Source organism: Frieseomelitta varia, unplaced genomic scaffold (genome assembly GCF_011392965.1).
Source record: "Frieseomelitta varia isolate USP_RPSP 00005682 unplaced genomic scaffold, Fvar_1.2 scaffold_887, whole genome shotgun sequence".
Classification (NCBI taxonomy): Eukaryota; Metazoa; Arthropoda; class Insecta; order Hymenoptera; family Apidae; genus Frieseomelitta; species Frieseomelitta varia.
Window position 1 is genome coordinate 75,977 of NW_025110686.1, and position 15,418 is coordinate 91,394.

At 36.4% G+C, this 15,418-nt stretch overlaps 1 protein-coding gene across 1 annotated transcript in view; it reads left to right on the forward strand.

Moving 5' to 3' along the window:
- The window catches only part of LOC122537129, a 191,517-nt gene that overhangs the window by 15,302 nt on the left and 160,797 nt on the right, over positions 1–15,418 (forward strand). The window lies entirely within an intron of this gene.

Consider the following 15,418-nt stretch of genomic DNA (forward strand, 5'->3'; position numbering starts at 1 on the left):
TTTTCGAGCTTCTAAGAGTCAAACTTTCCTCTCATTTTTTAAGCCGTAGAATCTTCATAAAATTCACTTACATTACAATCTTATTTAATCTCCAAGAATCAGAAAAAGAGAAAGATCCAAAGAAGCGGAGAAAAATAGTTCAAAGAAAGACAAATGTTCAGAGAACAGTTTTGTACTGATTAGCGCTCATTGGACTCTCTAGTTAAAAAATTTTCGAGCTTCTAAGAGTCAAACTTTCCTCTCATTTTTTAAGCCGTAGAATCTTCATAAAATTCACTTACATTACAATCTCATTTAATCTCCAAGAATCAGAAAAAGAGAAAGATCCAAAGAAGCGGAGGAAAATAGTTCAAAGAAAGACAAATGTTTAGAGAGCAGTTTTGCACTGATTAACGTACTCGTAACGTTAGAGTGTCATTAGAGGGAACGATTAAAATCAACGGCAAAGCGTATTGGCCGGTGGACGCGGATTCTGTAAGGCTCTGGTTTCCGATTTACTCGATCGTCAGAAGGGGCCCGATGTTTGCCGTAAGAGAGCAGTGGCAAAGCGTACAATCGAATGGGACGGTCAGTCTGCGGTGAAATCGAAATTCGACTCCGGATCAGATTGGTCGGGGAACTTTGCTGGGGTTCGCTTTTACGTCGGGCGGGCTCGGCGAGGGGGTTGCGGTCGAACGGTCGGTTCATTTGCGAATCGAAATAGGCCAACAAAAGTGATACGGTAACAGAAACTGCGTTCGCCTCGTGCCACCGATACGCCGAGGAATTTTTGGCGGGATCTGATCGTTCGATTGATTGGCTAGATGGTGGGGCGACAAAAGTGGAAACTTTGTTTTGCTTCTTCCATCGATTGAAATCGTTGCATTGTTGCGACGAGTGCCGCACCATCGAGTTATATTTCATATTGCCGTCGCCGTTGATGCGTTAAACTGATCTGGATCGAGACGAGGATTCGTGAAGGGGATGAATTCAGGGATTATTTATAGTGAGTTATAGTATAATATCCCGTCATTTGATAGCGAGTTTTATTTAATAAGGTTTTGTTTGATTCAGTGAGTTTAATTCTTTGAAGTGGTCTTTCAATTTTGGTTTGTTGGTCGGGATTTCAGTTCGATAAATAGACATAAACTTTGAAAGTGTTGAAATGAGATACTAGTGGATTATAGAAATTTCGTATCGCTATATGATAGCTATTTAAATTAAAGAGTTCCTCAGCGATTTCAACAATTCTCATTTAAGGATTGATCTATTGAATCGTCCTATTTTTAATGGTCGATTATTGTGTAGCATTATCTATTGTGAATTTTTGTTAAATAAAATTGTTGAGTTTGGGTACACGGTTAGTTCAGTATTAAACGTAATAATGAAAGAAAAAATCTAGAATCAAGCAGAAGATGTGCCTTCGTTTCAACGTAGTAATAATATTAGTTTTGATGTTGCGACGAAGGACAGACAAAAGAAAATTCAAATTGAACAAGTTTTATTATGTGATCAGTTAGCAAAAATCCAATGAATTTTTTAAAATTGTAGATGGTGGGGAGTATTCGATTGCATTTTGTAAAATACATATCGGAGATAATATAAAAAGTTTTGTCTTCAGATTGTTAGCTTTTAGTTGCATTTGTTATGTGCATTTTGTTTCCTCGTGGAAATGAAGCTATTGTGAAGGATTCAGTCGAATGTCAGCCATGAAAGAAATATGGAAATTGATCCACGTATTTACAATTTAAATAACTTTTCACACCTTCTCTTATTTTTTTTTTTTTTTTTGTTATAAATCGAACAAGTGTCTATAAACCATATTTAAAATACAATGATTTAAAATTTAAACAATTGATTAATTTTGAAAAGAATTATTGCGAAATAGGAATAGAAATTAAAAGACATTGTGTTACACTTTTATTTTTGTTTGATATCAATATTTATCAAATAGTTAAGAATTGGGGATCGTGCAGAAAATCCCAAATAGTACAAACAATTTAAATAATCGACAGTCTGTTTTTGTTTACTGTTTTTTTTTTTTTTTTATTTCACGTTCCGAGCCAATTTACCTTTTAGTTCTGCCAAAAGAATTTAACGACACTTGACCCTCGAGTTAATGAAATTCCCGTTCCACTTGCTCAGTTAATCTCGGCGGAGCACGTTATTATCACGTCGCATTGAATTTTTAAAGTATCCGAACGGCGGGGAACGTTATTTCCCGGCCAATAAATTTCTCAAGTTGCCACTTGTAAGTTAATAAAAATAAAAATATTTTCTCCTTCTCTAATTAATTGCATTGGAAACTTCCCGCACGATAAACCTCTGCAAGACGATAAATTTCGCCGATGATCTCGCCGTGGAAAAATATAAAAATTGCCTGCGGACGGAGGGCCAAAGACTAACACGATTTTCTAAACAGTAAAATTCCATTTGCTTAAACAAAATGATGTCTGAGCAGCACACGTTTTATATTTATATTTCAACAAACGTTTCAGAGCGATTGGAATTTTGAAAGTTTTGAATAATACTATTGAAAAGCAGTCTCAGTAACGTAATAGTATTATATTGTATTTTTATATAATTCAGACATATTTGTTACGTTATATTATTATTATTATTTGTATTACAACAAAAATATATTGCAATGAATTATTCCCTCCCAAACTGTATAAATTATAACTATTTATATTCGAGAACTCCCGTTATGCAAACGACCGATAATACAAATACAAGTCGACGAGCTCGGTTAGATAAAATTCCACTGTATCCCCTTGGCCACCCCCATTCATCAGCCGATTTTTCTTTCGGCTCGCGATCGAAACGCGTATTTCGCAAACTTCCGGAAGCTCGCCAACGTCGTCGCGTCCCGGAATACGTAGTTGACACGAGGAAGTTGTGTTGGCCAAGCGATTTCGGGCGAGGACGAGGCGAAAGCGAAGGCGAAGGCGAAGTCCTTCCCCCCTCCCCCCATTTGCAGCGTAGCGGGCAAATTGAAAACCGGGAGGGAAAATCGATGATGCCGCGCGAACGAGCCGGCGGAGCGCGGCGATAAAGCCGCAAAAATACATTTGATTCGATCAGCGGTGATCGACGTTTTGGAATCGGTCGGCAGAGAAACGACGAAGCCGCAGACCAACGCCCGGGTTACACCGGTTTCGTGCATCGAAATCCGCAGAGTCGTTGTAACCTTCGAAACGCAATGCTAGCGGGGTGAGGGGGGAGAATATGCATCAGACAGCATGCTCGTTCGACGCCCATGTATCGAATTAATGATAGAGATTGCGCTTGTAGTTGCACTGGTCGTCGTGTTCAAGTAATTTCGACACCGAACATCAGCTCGATGTTGCTACATTACACTGTTTCAGTTTTGGACGGTAACGACCACGTGTTAACGTGGCGCGTTCCACGTTCCTCGAATAGCTTCACCGATGCCGTTCGAAAAGGTGAATTAATTTAATTACTCTCTTGACTTGGCACGATTCAACTGAACCGATGTTTAAATGTATACATATGAACGTTTAGGTTTCGTGTCGCGTGGGTATACGTATTTACGTATTTTTATAGACATTTTATGCGCGTAAACTTCTTACGTAAATATGACAATATGTATGTCTCAATGTAAATGTAAATTTTTATATCATGCATTCAAAGGGTGTTGACGTGTTTAAAAAACTAGTTGGGAATAATTTGATCGGAGTAAATTGAATGTAATTTAATTCGGACTGAAAATATTCGAACTCACAGTGATACTAAATTTCATTGCGCTGTTGTTTAACATTTAATTGTAGCGTCTATTAAATCTTTGAGTGCTGTCGCGTTGATTTATTTGGAAGGCGAATAAATTCAGTTGAGCTTAAAAATGCTTAACGAATGTGTTTTCTCGTGAGAATTTAGTAGAATTATTCTTTCGTTTAATTCTTTTATTTTCTAGTTAAAAATGTAAGTTTCCATCTTTCTCGTTGTTATTTGGTAGTTTAAATGTAAAAATGTTATATTCAACAATAGCTTAATTATACACAAAAATAATTGGGGAATGGAAACACTCTAGAGAATACTCAGTTAAAACCAAATAAGGCGCAATGTATCTTTTTTTTATTTTATAAACGTCATTGTAATTTTCTAATTGCAATATATTTCTGTTCAATAATTACAATATATATATATTTTTTTTAAAGTTCAGTACATTTCAATCGACAAATTGTCAATGACGATCGTTCCTAATTTTCCGCGTGATGGCAAAATAACATCGTGACACCAAGCTCGTAATTACGTAGAAGACCCAGAAGAGTGTCAAAGCTTAAATTTTCCATCGTTTCTGTTCCATTTATTCAATTAAATTATACTTTACCGCACGACGCGACGATTACACACAACGTGAATTTCTACGATTAAACGCAAACAGAGTTTGATTACATTAGCTTTATTGCATTTTAAAGCCGGTGGACGTTCTTTGTCACATTTTTTGGCAGGGAATTTTTTCGCAGAGCGCCGGCGAAATATCAATTTCAGCATCGATCCCGTTTGAAACGAATTAATGGAACTGTCCCTTCGACTTTCTTTTCTTCGAGCTATAATTAAATTAAAACACGCAAAATAAATAATGAACGAGGAGGGGGGGGGGGATGGTCGTTATCGATTTCATTACTTAAATGGAACACTTGCTGTTAGTTTCACTTTATTTTAGTGACGTTTATTTTTAATCGAATGAAATTTTATTTTAGTCTCTGCCTCTGTTGCAGAGTGTTATTTCTCATCACCAGGAGGAAGAATAACGATAGAAACGTGAGACGAACGGAATTTTTCAATAATTTACGCGGAATGATGAACTTCTTTTTTCAAATATTGAAAATATTTTATCAGTACTATACGTTTTTATTCTTATCCTTCTTGATGTCGAATGTTTCATTTACAAGAATTACTGATTAAATTTCGTTTGTTTGAAAATAACTTTTGTACGTTCTCTTCTACTGAAATGCAAAAGGAGCATTCACTTTTTGACAGATCGTTCTAATCAATCCTTTGAATGCTACCGAGAATTACGGAAAGGCGAAAAATTTTTTATATCGAGAGTGATGTACATTCATAACAAATTAAAAATGTATTCATCTCTAAACGTACACCTTTTGATACGATCATTTTAACAGGTAAACTAATTATTTCAAACGTCTTCTTAAATAAATTTCTTGATAAATTCCTCTTCTCAAAATTCCACCAAAAATAGGACCAAAAATATCCTGCCAATATAACAACATAACACATAAAGATTAGTTAAATTTGTAAATTGTTGTCACGATCATACTGTTTGAAAAAAATCTATATTTCTTTGCCATTTTGCATTGCGAGCGCAGTTTTCGAGCAGCTTTAAGAGCTCGGAAACTGCGCACACTCGTCGACGCTGGAACATTTCGTTTCGCAATTCGGGACGTTAGAAAAGCAAGCGCTCGTGCTAATTGCAGTTGCCGCGAGATTTATCGCGCGTTCGGATTTGATTACGGTGGTATGAATATTTACGCGGGAGGCAGCGACGCGGCGAACCGGCTGGCCAGATGGAGTCGTCGCATCGAGAGAACAACGTGGGATAAAGTTGCAGTTTCAATTAAGAGGTCAGTAAGTGGGAAAGTAAGATAAACGGATGAAATGGCGGAGGCGTTCGCGTTAAATTATCCTTTCTAATCCCCGGGAGAAAAAAGTCGCGACGAATCTACGAAATACGAGTCGCCGTTGCTCGCCGCCGGAGATAAAGTAATCGTTATTTGTCGGTGAGAAATAAAAATTTCTGTTGCCCAGCCGCCGGTTGGTCAGCGAAACAAACTACTGCTCTGGAGTTTCCTTGGTTCAATGAACTTCGCGTTGCTGAGGGCTGCCGTTAACAGTTTAGGAACAGCAATTTTCAGTTCTTGCGACCGAGGCTTGAAAATAAGTTTGATTCGCGGCAACTTTTCTCTCTCTCTCTCTCTCTCTCTCTCTCTCCTCGCTTTAACTTTCTTCCTTTGGCTATTAGAAGCCGAGCGTTTCGGTGACTTAAAGTTCAAGAATATAGAATTTGCGATATTGCAATCTTGGACAATGAAAATATATATTTGGAAAAAAAAAGAAAGAGAGAGGAAGAGTTTTTTATCGAGTTGTAGTAAGTGGTATCTTTCGAGTGAGTGGTGCTTGAAGTTTCAAGCAGATGTTCGAAATATCTCGTTTCTGAGTTTTGCCTTGAGGTATTCTTAGAAACTGTGTTCCTCCAGGAGAGTGTAGGAAAAATATATATCTTGTTGACTTGTGTCAAATCTCAGACATAGGGCAGATTTAGGAAGTAAATGACAACATAAAAAAAACGTTGGATAAATTAAATTTATTTATTTTGTACGTTGCTCTCATCTTCTTTAATCATAGTGTAATTGATGCTTATTATCGACTGCAGTTCCAGCGTCTGATAATTGTAGAAATTCGGACAAATTTTTTAACTCTTCACAGTCCAGTATTTAAACGTACTGAACAAATTTCATGATCAAAGATTGTTATTTTTTTATTATTAAGTAACAAATAATATATTAATATAATAATTAAATTAAATACTAATTAAACATTTGATTCTGTTCTATTTATTTTATTTTCCAACAATAACGAGCAATAGAATCGCGCTCCACATGAAAATTTTCTCACATTCACCCTAATAAGCTCTTCTAACATTTTATTCAAAGATAAAGGAAAATAGAGGCGATAGGTTAAACGCAGGAAGAATTCGCAATGATCCATGAAATTGGGCATCGTCGAATCGTTATAGAATACAAGACGAAGAATTTCCAAGCGTTTATTCCGCCGATTTCGCCAGCCACGATCTCTCGGTCGCCTGTTAACCCTTCAATTTCCCGGGAAGAAGAGCGGAGGAAACCGGAAAATGGCATCAATGTCCGTAAATCCAGGTCCTGTACAAAGTCGCTATTGTTCTTCTTGGAATTAAGCGTTCCTCTTGTTGCCGCTTGATACGGTCGTGCTTTCTCCACCAAACGGGGAGGACTGAAATTTTGTCGCGTCGGTCGTCTGGCTAGGTTCTCCCTGAAAAACCTAGAGAATGAAACGAGAGACAGGTGAATTTACAGGGTGGGAAGAAAAGTTTGTCCGTGGATTTGATGGAAATACGTGTAAAGAACCTGTCGCGAAATTGACCTTGACTTTGAATTACAAAGTCAAAAAGAAATTTTTTTCTTTTCATTCTATTCTATTCGTCACGAAGTGGTAATCTAGTTATTTTGTATGATGTCAACAATTTTTCTTCGCGTTTAACACTGCTGCGATTTTTGAATTGTTGAAAAGATGTTTGGCATAAAATCGAAGAATCAGTTGCGTAGTAATAAGAATTTTGTCATATTTCGTTTAAATCGAAGTTACTTCTTATTTTTTTAGATAATAAAGGCTGGAAGAATTCATCTGGGTTAATATTAACATTGATGTTGATTTCTCTCCCCTCAGAATGCGGGGTAAATTAATCTCTTACATTTATTATAAAAATAGACCTTGGTTAAGTTTTGTGGTAAAAGAACAACTTTGCAGAATCATCCTGCAAAATGTTACTCAAAATTCATTCTGTCGTGCGTGATTATTAATTAATCGATATTGATTTTTATCGTTTCCTTCGTGTCATCGTGTCATTTTCATTCTCTTACTTTTCCAGATGAATAATAACATTTTCACGTTACTATCATTTTACGTTTCCCCTTTAATTCTTTTTCGAATTCGATGAATTCGGCGTTTCCCTCAAGAACGGGAGACATTAAATTATTGACGGTCAATAAAATATTACAGGAAGTTCAATTCTGTGCGAAAATTTACGTTCCAGTTAATATTCCATTAATGGCATTGCCTTTGGAATTTGCGATTCAGATTTTTAATTGTCGAGTCAGTAAGAACAAAGTTATTTCATTTAATGCCGAGGGAGAATGTAAATGTTCCTGCGTGATTATCCAGGGTCTTGGAAATACCCTGTTGGATTTATCGGGAAGTTAAAAATTCCTCAACGCAGATCTAAGCCCTCGCGTAAATCCTTTTGTAGAACGAGTTCCCCGTTGAAACTTTAATTCGAAATCTCAGGAGGCGAGAACGAAGCATAGTTTAGCCTCGTTCGTTTAACAGGAAATGGATATCGTTGTCGAGTTTATGAAGTTTACTTTGTATAATGCTTTCGATCTGCACGTTGAACAGACTCGCGTCGAAATCTACTAAAAAAAAATTTCCTTCCACGTTGGAAAGCAGCTGTACAATTCACATTCCTCAATGCTGCGTTTAGTAGAAAATTCGAGTAACGATTATTTTAACAGTCGTCCTTGCGAAAGTGTTTACGAGAAAGTTTAGGCAAATATTTCTCTTTTCGACGTATTTATTCTTCAGATAAAAGTGTAATACTTTTTACTTACATTTTACCCTGAATTCTAGTAAGAAAGTTGATGAAGGAAAAATGTGTTCAGTGGTATAGGTCAGTTACAGGCCGGGCAACAGACGGAGCGAGTAATTGGATCGGATAGTACTTTGAAGTTTTAAATTGAATTTCAGCGAATAATTATCCTGCAATTGAAGAAATTAATTTGTGTCTGAGAGTCGCAGGTATTACGTATACCAATTATTTACGTGATTCATGAGCAATTTGACCCTCTAAAACGTCACGTAACTTCATTCTTAGCCGCAATGTGGCGAATGCATCTCGTCTCGTTGTATATTCTTTGTAACATATCGCGAGTGTCAACTTTTACTTCATATGTCGGAATAAATGTCACTGGAGAAGTAAATTTTTTAACAAAAACGAAGATGCACGAGCGTTTTTTGCTGAAATTCTGGAGAATTTTTTATTCACTGTGTTACTTTGTTTTTAGAGTGTTGACATTTGCTGATTTCATGTTACGATCTTTTTATGTTTGTGAGAAAGTGGAACGATTTTTCACCTAAATTCCACTTGTTCAACTACACTCGCAAGGTTATAAAACCGCGTAAATATCTGTATTGAAATCATGGCTCTGCTTAATCTCGCCTAAGCATTGTTAACATCGGCGTGTAATCGAATTAACGAACGACCAAGAGTCGCTATTGTCGTTCTTGTTCGGCCAAGAGAAAAAAAAAAAAAAAAAAAAGGAAAAAGAAAAAAGAAGAAGAAGGAGAAAAAAGGTGGAAAGTAAAAGATTGGAATGAAATAGAGAGAGATGGGATTCGCTTCGTAAATTGTTACAATCAGTTTCAGAGTCTAAATATTTAACGGACCGCGATAAATCAAATTCCATTTCGGCGTTTGTCGGTCAACTGGTTTTCTCCATTTGAGCCGAAACGAAAAATCGCCACCGACAGAGCAACATTAATTGGCCGGGAATTCGCCGAGCTGCCGCCTCCTGATACTTAAGCGACCGAGAGGGAACCCAGGCAAATAGACTCGTATATACACCGTGGTCCTAAATTTATGGCGCGATAAAGGACGAGCAAATTCGATGGTTTAGTCTTACGATGGAACTTAGCACGGCTGAGAGAAGATCGTCCTACGTACGAAGATAGAAAATACTTTTGTCCCTAGGATTCTCGAACTCTGAAATCCTAAAACGTTCAAATTCTAAATTACCGAAATTCCTAAAGTGTTTTAAAATTCTTCGAAATTTAGAAAACCTCGTCCAAAAAAAAAGGGAATCGATTTTATCGAAAAGCGTCTCAAACGCATGTACGCCAGGCTAATTTATTCCTGTCCTATGACTATTTCCAACTTGTTTCACTCTCTGCTCCATTTTATCAATGATAACTGATAACAAGTTACTTAGTTAGAATTTAATTTTTCTTTTCTTTCTTATGAACGCCAAACTTGCGACGTATTCAGGACTTTTCTGTTCTGTTCCAGACCGTGGGCGATGTTTTTCTGACCTGAATTGCGAATTCAGGATCACGGTGTATGTAGGGAGACGCGATTGGAACGAGAAAATCGAGGATGGAAGCGAGGCACTGACGGTGACAGTTGGAGAATGAAAAAAAAGACGTTGCTCTCGCTTCTTCCAGTGGTGTTCGTGAGGCTCGAACTGGCTCAAGTGCCACGTACGTTCATCCCGATTCGCCCAGAGCATCTCGATCACGAGATGGGCGGATATCAATTGACAAGCGTTTTAAGGAAATCGCTGTAGGCGTTTCGTTTCAATTAAATTATCTTCTATCTGGCATTAGAGATAGAGATTGCGTTCGATTCGCCGACTTTCAATCATCTCCATCTAATCGATAACGTCTCTTTCTTTCTCTCGCTGGATTCTTATTTTGCTTCCTTGCTTTAGAATTTTGGCATTGTTGCCATTTTTTTGTTGTAACTTCTTCCATATTTTCTTCCGTGGTATTTAGGATAATTGATATTTCGTAAATGTAGTTTTTGTAATTTTGTCTCTTTTCTTTCTTGATTGATTGACATCATCTTGGTATCATATTTATTTCATTTGTTTCGTTAATGGTATTTCCACTTGTTTCTTCCGCAGATATTGTTATTTTAGCGAGCCATTTACATTGCTTTCGTTGGCTCATGCACGACTATTACTATGATGTTTGGTTTATTCTACGATATGGCTCGAGCTTTCGTTATCCTCTTGCAACAATAATGTTATTATCATTATACATTTTTTCACTTTTCGCTGTTTTTCCGCATTATTTCTGAAAATATCAAGTTTATTTAATACCATTTTCTATTTTTCTATCCTAAAACAATTATGGATACTATAGTTCATGTAAGTGAATGATTTACTGAATTTCGTATTTCAAATGAAGATTATTTATTATTACGATGGCAGAACGGTCTTTTCGACAAATTGAGGTCTTTTCATTGCATCAATGGTCGTAAAAAATTTGTGCGACTCGCCGAAATAAATACGTAACTTTATGAGAAGGTTGGGTTATAAATGGAGTAACAGTTTCATCAAACGGAAACGACTTCGTCTTCAGATGATTTGTATTTAACGTTTCAATCATAGAAATAGTTTCAACCATAAAAATAATCCAAAATTTCTCAAAGTTAGCAGAAAAGTTGCAATTTACTTAATGGCAGTACAGAATTTTTTGTGTTACAGATAAAATTTCTGTAATACCTTTTGATTTTCGGATAGTAGAACCTTTCTGGCATTTCATTCATTCGGATTGAGATAATCCAGGTCGAAAATATTGTCGGAACATAGTTTAGTACAACTAAATTTTTCTCGATGGTACAAACGGATGTTCGAGTGATTTTTCAGTTTATATAAAATTTATGTTCGTCATCTATAAACGAAGTGTTGAGCTATTAGTGAATTAAATATAAACTCACGTTTGCTCGATCGATAATATCCTCCAATAAAATTTTATATCTCCTGTTTTAGATCTTTTTACAGTTATGAAGAACATAATACACGTATGTGCAATAGTCGTAAAACTCGTCTGCTACTTTAGATATTTTGATTGGTTAATAAATTATTCTTAGATCAGAGTGATCAGTTTTTACAGTGTGCTTCACTGCATCAGATATTTTCCTTCCTTTTACGATTTCAATAAATGCAGATCAGTAACTGTAACTTACGACTAAAGCAGCAAAGTTTTTATACTTACTTCTGCTCAAAAGTGTGGCACATTCTTTAGAAGAACGCAGTTCTTCGTACATTTTTGTTCTTCCGTACATTTCTCCCCTCTAAAATAAATGTTGCGATTACGATCTGTATACGTAATTACGATTTTGATCTGTATACGTAATTAATATTTGCCATAAATTAGGCTGCGCAAACAATACATTATGAGTAAAATATTCATTTATTCAAAGAAGTGATTGTTCTAACGTATTCTAATTCTAAATTTCCGGGATTGTGTATTTCCCTCATTTCCATTATGCAAATACCTTATTTTTCCAATGCAGTGTGATCTCCGTCATTTCTCCTCGAATATTTCGTTCCTTAATTCCAAGATTAAACCGTACTCTGTATATGCTTTATAACTTTCATCTCTTTTTCATGCACAGCATTCCCCTTGCTTCAAAGTTCTCTTATTTGTTTCTTTATTTCTCCCCTTCGTTCTCCCCCTACGGAGGAGATAAATTCCATTCCTAGCCCGGGTGTCCATCCCTTTGCTTTACACTTTTAAATCTCTTTCAGGTCCATTCGTTTCTTCCTTTCCCTTCAATTTCTATTGCTTCCTTTCCCGGCCGCTTTCATCTGACAATTTATCTTCCATTCGGGTCCCCATCGACCCGCGGCTCCCCTCCTCATGCTACTGTCCCTTCTCATTCACGTTTTCCCGGCGTCGCGCCATTTCCACCGGCGTAGCTACTTCGTCGTTCGATTTATTTTCTCTCTCTCTCTCTCTGATTTTTCTTTTTCTGTCTCTCTTAATGTCCGAACGTTCCTTCCCGATTTCTCGTTTTGCACCTCCATCGATTTCAAACCACGAAAACGTTCGTTATTGTCATCGAGGAGAGACTTCAAACCAAAGAGAAACACTCGCGTTAGAGAAGAGTTCTTTTTTGTCGAAACGAAAAACGGATCGAGGAGATTCGAAGTGTTTTCCTGTTCCAACGAAGTCACAAGACGGTGTACACATTACACCGGTCGTGTGAATGAATTTGTTCTTGTTTGATCGGATCGGTATTAATGAGGAAGTTGGAAAAGATGTTTACATATTTAGTTATTAATAGAACTTCTTTGTACAGCAATGAGTATTGGTGATGAAGTAACTTATTAGATTCAGAGACGCAAATTTTAACTTACAGAAACCGAGATAATTCATAGATCAAAAAAAGATCTTCTGAAGGTTTAAAGATTTTCTAATAGAGTCTTAAACATCTTCTAATTCTCCAAACGAATTAATGGTTAAACCAATGAGTTTACCTAGAGTACACTAGAATAGATCAGGTACCAGCAATGAATTAACAAATTAGAATAAGCTAAGTTCTCTTTACTTGCAGCAAATTATTTCAAATAAACACCAAAAATACAAAAACGTTGCTAATAACTGATAACTCGTAATTTTTAATCTTAATCCTAAACTTTTCAAGAAAATCGAACAACTGAAAATTTACAGCGCCGTATATAAAACTCCGATTAAAATATTTTTTAATATCGAGATAAAAATTTTCCTAAAATTACCAGATAAAAATTTTCCTAAAATTACCACGAATGCTTTAGTACTCTTAAATACCTAGAACAACCTGCAATAAAAGACTATGAACCTGAAATAGTTAAAAACATAAAAAAATAAAAAGAAAAGTTTATCCGTGGCTGTCATAGATGAATTTTACACCTTGTCTTGAAAAAAATTTCTCAATCATTTAACAATGCGAATGCGTGCGTTCTAACAGTGACTTTATAGTTTTGGACGCGTGGATGTAATGTTTATATTTCGAATAATGTTAACAGTCAGTTTTATTATTTGATTATTTAGACTCACACTGATGCCAGAGCCATGATAAATCAAATGTTAAACCTAAAATCAGAAACCAAAACTATAAAGTCGTTGTTAGAACGCACGCGTCCGCAGTGTCTTTTCTCAAGAGAACTATTAGGTTGTCGCCTATGGTTCCTTTAAAAAGTTTTATCTTCGTGATGAGTAGAATACAATATACGAAAAAAAATTTTTTAACTTTGAAATTCAAGGTCAAAATTACTTACATACGTATTTTCATCAAATCGAAGCTGTCGAAATTCAGCCACGGACAAATTTTTTCCCCACCCTGTATATCGAGAGAAGGTACATAAAAAAAAAGAAATTTGTTGACTTTGAAATTCAAGGTCAAAATTACTTACATACGTATTTTCAACAAATCGAAGCTGTAAAAATTCAGCCACGGACAAATTTTTTTTTCCCATCCTGTATATCGGGGAGAAGGTACGTGAAAAAAGAGAAATTTGTTGACTTTGAAATTCAAGGTCAAAGTTACTTACATACGTATTTTCATCAAATCGAAGCTGTAAAAATTCAGCCACGGACAAATTTTTTTTCCCACCCTGTATATCGGGAGAAGGTCCATAAAAAAAAGAAATTTGTTGACTTTGAAATTCAAGGTCAAAGTTACTTACATACGTATTTTTATCAAATCGAAGCTGTGGAAATTCAGTCACGGACAAATTTTTTTTTCCACCCTGTATATCGGGAGAAGGTACATAAAAAAAGAGAAATTTGTTGACTTTGAAATTCAAGGTCAAAGTTACTTACATACGTATTTTCATCAAATCGAAGCTGTAGAAATTCAGCCACGGACAGATTTGTTTTTCCCACCCTGTACATCGGGAGATCGCGCGTGAAAGGAAACTGTATGATGTTTTCCGATCGCGGAACGGTCCGCTTGACGCGTGCCGAGCGAAATCTCGTTGGTTGCGTACGGCTGGCACGGAAGATTGCTCGGCAAAGGGGAACAAGAGGTGGGTTGGAAAATGATTGGTACCTTTGTGCCGGGAATTTCAGTGATTTCAACGGAGACGTTGCGGTTAATGGAGCTGCTCGACGATTCGCGCCGCGGCGTCGCTCGAGTGGGAAGAAGTGCGTACGAGTGTGTATATGTGTGTGTGTGTGTGTGTGTGTGTGTGTGTGGATCAGAGTAAATTGCACGTGAAATATTTCTGCAAACGGTTGAACAGACAGAGGGAGAAAGGGATCGTTGCTGCGTGAAATGGGATTTCGCGTTAAGTGGATGGTTGCGGGGAGGAAGACGTGAAAAAAGAAGTTGCGTCGTATGACCCGTGTCGCGATTTTATCGGAAATGGCGAGATGAAAGATTCAACTTTGGCGTATGGTCAAAGCGAATGTGAGACTGCGCGCAAGTCTCGCGTGCTGATACGAAATATTAGCACGTGTAGCATGGGGGATGATTGCTGTCGGAGCTTCCGTTGAATCCGAAGGCTCCAAAGTTTCTGCATTACAATGGCGATTAGTTGTTGGTTATCTTGTTAATATAATCTGCGCAATTACCTTCGAAATTGGTGGTGATTAAAGAAAGATTTATTTGAATGTTTATTTAATGTAGTTACAAAGGAAAACACGATGATTGTTCTAGCTCGATCGTGTTTATATTTTAATATTCTTATCGTTGACGAAGTGTTTGTTGTACTTTGATAAATCGACCAACGTAGATTTCACGCAAATGAATTATTTCCGATAAAAGAAATTCTAAAAAATATAGACGAACATAGGTTATGATTTTATTTTATGAAATGTATAAACAACAATTGAAAGATGTAATTCAATATTTAAATAAACATCAATTTATATTTATCACGTTGTATATGCACTAGAATTTATATTTCAAACTTGTAATTTTTTTTTACGAATTCAATCATTTACTTTTTCGTCTATTCAGTCTCCATTCGCTTTCCATTTGTTTGTTCAGTTTTCGCAAACGCAAGAAACAAAATGTAGAACGATTTACTTTAACGACTTACTTCACAAAATGTGAAACGATTTACTTTGCAAAAGTTTGATTGGATTTTTTTTC